General features: G+C 54.5%; 1 long non-coding RNA gene across 1 annotated transcript; it reads right to left on the reverse strand.

The window, feature by feature from the left end:
• Positions 1 to 2,420: 2,420 nt before the first annotated feature.
• LOC129492782 (uncharacterized) lies at positions 2,421 to 4,318 on the reverse strand. Its single transcript, XR_008660951.1, has 3 exons — positions 3,846 to 4,318; positions 3,593 to 3,713; positions 2,421 to 3,043 (listed from the first exon to the last, which is right to left on the reverse strand). It is a non-coding gene; the product is annotated as an uncharacterized lncRNA (long non-coding RNA).
• Positions 4,319 to 6,204: the final 1,886 nt, after the last annotated feature.

Consider the following 6,204-nt stretch of genomic DNA (forward strand, 5'->3'; position numbering starts at 1 on the left):
ATGGCGTGAACCCGGGAGGCGGAGCTTGCAGTGAGCCGAGATTGTGCCGCTGCACTCCAGCCTGGGCGACAGAGCAAGACTCCGTCTCAAAAAAAAAAAAAAAAAAAAAAAGACATCCACATCCCTAACCCTAACCCTGTGAACGTGACTGTGTGTGGAAGAAAGGTCTTTGCAGACATGATTGAGTTAAAAATGGAGAGAAAGAAGGCATCTGGACAGACCCGACGTGATCGTGAGTTCTCCTAAGACAGAGGCAGAGGGAGATTGGACACAGATGGAAGAGGAGAGGCGTGGGACCACAAAGGCAGAGCAGGAACAATGCAGCCTCAAGGTATAGGAGCCACGGTTGCCTGGGGCCTGGGAACCTGGAAGAGGCAGTGGGGAGCCTCCCCTGCAGCCTGCAGCCCTGCCCATGCCTCGATTTCCACTTCATGACTCTGCTATCAGACATCTGGCCTACAGAACTGTGAGGCGATATGTTTCTGGGTGTTTTTGTTGTCGTTATTGTTGTCGTTTGAGACAGGCTCTCACTCTCTTGCCCAGGTTGGAGTGCAGTGGCTCAATCACGGCTCACTGTAGCCTCGACCTCCTGGGCTGAAGAAAGCCTCTCACCTCAGCCTCCAGAGTAGCTGGAACTACAGGTGTGCACCATCTTTTTTAAGAGATGGGGATATCACTATGCTGCCCAGCTGGGACTTGAACTCCTGGCTTCAAGTGATCCTCCCGCCTCAGCCTCCCAAGCGCTGGGATTCCAGGTGCAGCCACTATGCCCAGCCAGCTTCTGTTGCTTTAAGCCGCCCATTGGTGGTCAGTTGTTACAGCACACCCAGGACAAGCCACTCAGCTGAATGAGTTTAGAGTCTGATTTTACCCTTTCTGGGCCAGGAATGCCTTGCAGGGGCAGGCGGCTGCAGCTGAGCCTTCTAGACCTCTCTCTACTAAAAATACAAAAAAGGCGGAGTTTCAAGTGAGCGGAGATCATGCCACTGCCCTCCAGCTCTCCATCTCAAAAAAAAAGAAAAGAAAAACCAAAGCAGCTATGGAGTAAAGGGAAATGACAAAAGCGTCTCGCTCTGTTGCCCAGGCTAGAGTGTAGTGGCACGATCTCAGCTCACTGCAACCTCTGCCTCCTGCGTCCAAGTGATTCTCCTGCCTCAGCCTCCCCAGTAGATGGGATTAGGAGTTAAAGATGTGCTGTGAGTCCCGTGTCCCCCCATGCTCCGGGAGTGTGAGTCCCATGTGCCCCTGTACTCCGGGGGTGTGAGTCCCACATCCTCCTGTTCTCTGGGGGTGTGAGTCCCGCGTCCTCCCATTCTCTGGGGTGTAAGTCCCACATCTTCCCGTTCTCTGGGAGTGTGAGTCTTGTGCCCTCCTGTGCTCTGGTGGTGCAATGTTGAGTTCGGCACTGAAACTCTCTGAGCTTCATTTCTTACCATCAGTACCCTGCTTCCCAGGGCCTTTGGGAGGAGCAAAATAGAAAGTTGGGCCAAGGCCCTAGCAAGAGGCCAGCCCTTGACAGCTATCAGCTGGACTTTGCTCCCGTCCTGAGACAATGCAACTTCTGAACCACATGGAGCGCTGTTGGCCAGAAACTCAGAATCAGATGGGTCCCCATATCTCTGTTTTAAAAGTCACTCCAGACTTCTCCAGGGGACACCCCTGTGCTTCCAGGGCCTGCGGGGGGCAGGGAGGAGAGGTGGGCTAGTGGGGACACTCACAGACACCTTGACTCCCCTGGGCCCCCTGCTGTCCCCTGCCCTTTTTTTTGGAGACAGAGTCTCGCTCTGTCGTCCAGGCTGGAGTGCAGTGACGTAATCTCGGCTCACTGCAAGCTCCGCCTCCTGGGTTCACGCCGTTCTCCTGCCTCAGCCTCCCGAGTAGCTGGGACTATATGCGCCCGCCACCACGCCCAGCTAATTTTTTGTATTTTTAGTAGAGATGGGTTTTCACCATGTTAGCCAGGATGGTCTCAATCTCCTGACCTTGTGATCCACCCGCCTCGGCCTCCGAAAGTGCTCGGATTACAGGCATGAGCCACCATGCCTGGCCCCCTGCCTTTTCTTTCTTTCTCTCCCCTTCCTGTCTTTTTTTATTGAGTGAAATTCACGTAATATAAAATTAACCATTCTGGGCTGGGTGCGGTGGCTCATGCCTGTAATCCCAGCACTTTGGGAGGCCAAGGTGGGCAGATCACCTGAGGTCAGAAGTTCGAGATCAGCCTGGCCAACATGGCGAAACCCCGTCTCTACTAAAAATTAACCAGGCATGGTGGCAGGCACATGTAATTCCAGCCACTCAGGAGGCTGAGGCATGAGAATCGCTTGAACCGGGAGGCAGAGGTTGCAGTGAGCCCAGGTCCCACCATTGCACTCCAGCTTTGGCCACACAGTGAGTCTCCATTTCAAAAAAAAAAAAAAAAGAAGAAGAAGAAAAAGAATTTTTCAGCATCCCAGAGGCCCCTGGCTTCTCAGACACTGTCCCTCCCTTCCTGGAGGCCAGCCGCCATTGTGATGAAGAGAACCCCTTCTCTCCCTCAACATGCACCCCAAAACACCATCCTCTATGTTGCCTGTTTGTGATCCACACAGATCCCACAGAATCAAGCCTGGCCACTTCTGCTCGATGTGATTGTTTGAGAGAGGCATCCATACTGTGCACCTGCAATTCACCTGTCTTCACTGCTGCGTAAGAGTCCAGTGATTGGATAGACTATAATTCGCCGGTCTTCACTGCTGCGTAAAGGTCCAGTGATGGAATAGACTGCATTACATTTTCCCATGAAGCTGTTGATGGGCTCCTGGGCTGTTTCTGGTTTGGGGGTGTCATGAATGAGGCTGGCATGATCACATGAGTTCTGGCTGAGTGGTATTTTCAGCAGCTTGGCCAAAAGGTGTGAGTTTTCAGGACCTGGCTGAAGGAGTGACTCCAGGGAAAAGGGCTAATGGGCAGAAAAGCGGTGGCAGAGGGGATGGCCAAGCCACAGCTGGCAGGTTATGGTTCCCAGCGCCCCCATCAACACACCTTAGCTCCCAACTGGGGCCACCTGGAACAACGGGAAAGGCAGACTCCATGAGCTCTCATGGTGTGGAAGACCCACTTGTGCCCGGTGGAAGCAAGCTCCCTCCATTTCTGGCCATCCCCTGCTGCTTCCCTCCCACCCCAACCTCGAGCCCCACCCCGCCTTCTCCACCAGGTGCCCTCCTGTGAATTCAGCTCCGTGGACAGCTCCCAGGCTGCTGTCCTCCCTGTGGTGCTGAAATCACCCCAATAGGGAAGCCAAGGCAAGGAGAAGCTAAGGAAGAGAATGGAATGAAATGGCATGGGCAGAGCTAATGAAATGGCATGGTATGGAGCTACAAAGCCATCTTTCCTGAGCCCACCACCACGTGGAAGTGGAGACAGGGGTCCAGAGAGGGAAGTCATTTGCCCAAAGGGGTCATGAAGTGCTCGGCGGTAAAAAATGGAACAGTCTATGATGACCAAGATTTCCAGAACCCTGTGTGCATGCCAGGCACCATGCGGAGTGTTTGTATGTGGATCCGCCACCGTCAGCCCACATGGCAAGCTCAAGAGTAGGGCCCTACGATTGTACCTGCTCAACAGAGGAGAAGCCTCATCGGTGAGCAGCAGAGCTGCGCCTGGAACCTGTGTCTTCAGCCCCAACCCGGGCCTTGCCTCCCCTCACCCTTGGTCTCAGTGAGTCCATTGTTTCTCTAGAACCAGAAAATGACAGTCACAGCAGCGTTGACATCACCCCCGGTGTATGAGTCAGGGTTCTCTAGAGGGACAGCTCTAATAGGACAGATGTATACATGGAGGGGAGTTTATTGGGAGTATTAACTCACACGGTCATGAGGTGAAGTCCCACAATAGGCCGTCTGCAAGCTAAGGAGCCAGGAAGCCAGTCCGAGTCCCAAATTCCAGCCGGTGAAATGGGAGCTGAACTGACATTCATTCATTCATTCATCAATCAATCATTCATTCACCCCAACCAGCCTGCAGAGGTCCCATGGGCAGAGGTCCCCAGGCCCTGGGGCTGCAGAAACAACAGAAAAGCCCCCAGCCTGAGGCTCAGCTGCCCCGGGAATCCTCTCCCCGGTGTCTGAGGCCTCGTCAAAGAGTTGGGGGCCCATGGACATCTCAAGGGAAAGGCAAGGAGCCAGATGGGGTCAGAGCTGGCACCCCTCCAGAGGCTGGGACAGGGACTGGAGTGGACTTGCTGCATCTGTGGTGGGGGCCACGATGGAAGCGGGGGTCCCACACAGAACAGACAGGGCTTCCTGCAGGTTTCACCTGCAGTCCAGGGCCCAGGAACACCCCCACCTCCATCCCCCCACCCCCATCCCCCACCCCACCCCATCCCCCACCCCCATCACCCACCCCATCCCACCTCCCACCCTCCATCCCTCAACCCCATCCCCCAACCCCACCCCCACCCCCATCCCCCTTCACCCCCCCTCACCCCCATCCCCCTTCACCCCCCATCCCCCCTTCCGCCCGGGGAACAGCGGTCGGGCTGAGTGGGAGTGCCCTCTGGTGGCCCTTTGAGGAAATAGCAAGGGCTATCCTTCGTGAAATGCTTTCAGACAGAACTGCTGGTATCACACTCGCCCTCCTGCTGAAGACATGGATATAGGCTGGACACACACGCTTCGCTGTGTGACACACACATGTAATGGGGCCTGTGGGGAGTAACCAGCGCTGGCGGGGCCCGGGGCTATGTCCCTCGAGTGAACATAAAGAAGAAAGTGAGCCCACGTTCACCCTGGCTTTCCTCATAGGGCATCTTCCCACATCGGCACGGAGGTCCGAAAGCAGAAAGCACAGCCTTGCCGAGCTCAGAAACAGGGATTAGAGTTTGAAGCTCCAAACCTGCTGGGGCCTGAGGTAACTTGGAGAAAGAGCCCAAAGCCCTGAGTGCAAGTTCCCTTCAGGCCGTGGCCACCCCCTAAGCTGAATATGCCCCCAAGAAACACAACAGAAAAGGCTCCCAGGAGGATGCAGAGCTGAGCAGGGGTGTCGGCAGCCGCCACGGGCTGGAGACCAAGCCCTGTGGGGGGCGGGGGCTGGTGACCATCACAGGCTTTCCCTTGGGAGCACAGAAGTTCCACTCCCTGGGAACAAGGGCTGCAACCCTCAAAGCAATTCTGGACAGGGCCAACCTGGGCGCGATGGCTCATGCCTGTAATCGCAGCACAAAAAAAAAAAAAAGGTTACAAGGTGTCTTAGTCTGTTTTCCGTTGCTATAGCTAAGAGTGGGTAGTTTATAGAGAAGAGAGGTTTGTTTCTTACAGTTCTGAAGGCTGGAGGTCCAAGAGCATGGCACTGGCATCTGACAGGGCAAGAGCACACCAGCCCAAGTCTCTCTTTCTCTTTTTTTTCGAGACGGAGTCTTGCTTTGTCACCCAGGCTGGAATGCAGTGGCACCATCTTGGGTCACTGCAACCTCTGCCTCCTATCTCAGCCTCCCAACTAGCTGGGATTACAGGCACCTGCCACCACGCCCAGCTAATTTTTGTATTTTTAGTACTGGCAGGTTTTGTCATGTTGGCCAGGCTGGTCTTGAACTCCTGACCTTGTGCTCCGCCCACCTCAGCCTCCCAAAGTGCTGGGATTACAGGTGTGAGTCACCACGCCTGGCCTGTTCCTCTTGTTATGAGGCCACTAGTCCCACCATGGGGGCACACTCTGATGACCTCATCCAATCCTAATTACCTCCAAAAGCAAATACTTTTGGAGATTAAGGTGCCAACACACAAAGTCTGGGAGAAACATTCAAACCATAGCACAAGGCATGCTCTTAAAAGGGACCAGAAGCCAGGAGTGGTGGTGCATGCCTGTAGTCCCAGGTACGAGGGAGGCTGAGGTGGGAGGATCACTTGAGCTCAGGGGGTCGAGCCTGCAGTGAGCCCTGTTCATGCCACTGCACTCCAGCTTGGGCGACAGAGTGAGACCTTGTCTCAAAAAAGAAAAAATTAAAAATAAAAAAGAAGAAGGGACCAGATCACCAGACATGGTGCTGATGCCCATAATCCCAGCACTTTAGGAAGCCAAGGTGGGAAAATCATTTGAGCACAGGAGTTTGAGACCAGCTGGGGTAACACACTGGGAACCCATCTCTGCAAAAAACAAAAACAATAGCTGGGCATGGTGGTGCACACCTGTGCTCCTAGTTGCTCTGAGGGCCGAGGTGGGAGGAGCGCT

The sequence above is a fragment of the Symphalangus syndactylus genome, chromosome 11 (assembly GCF_028878055.3).
Source record: "Symphalangus syndactylus isolate Jambi chromosome 11, NHGRI_mSymSyn1-v2.1_pri, whole genome shotgun sequence".
In the NCBI taxonomy this organism is placed as follows: Eukaryota; Metazoa; Chordata; class Mammalia; order Primates; family Hylobatidae; genus Symphalangus; species Symphalangus syndactylus.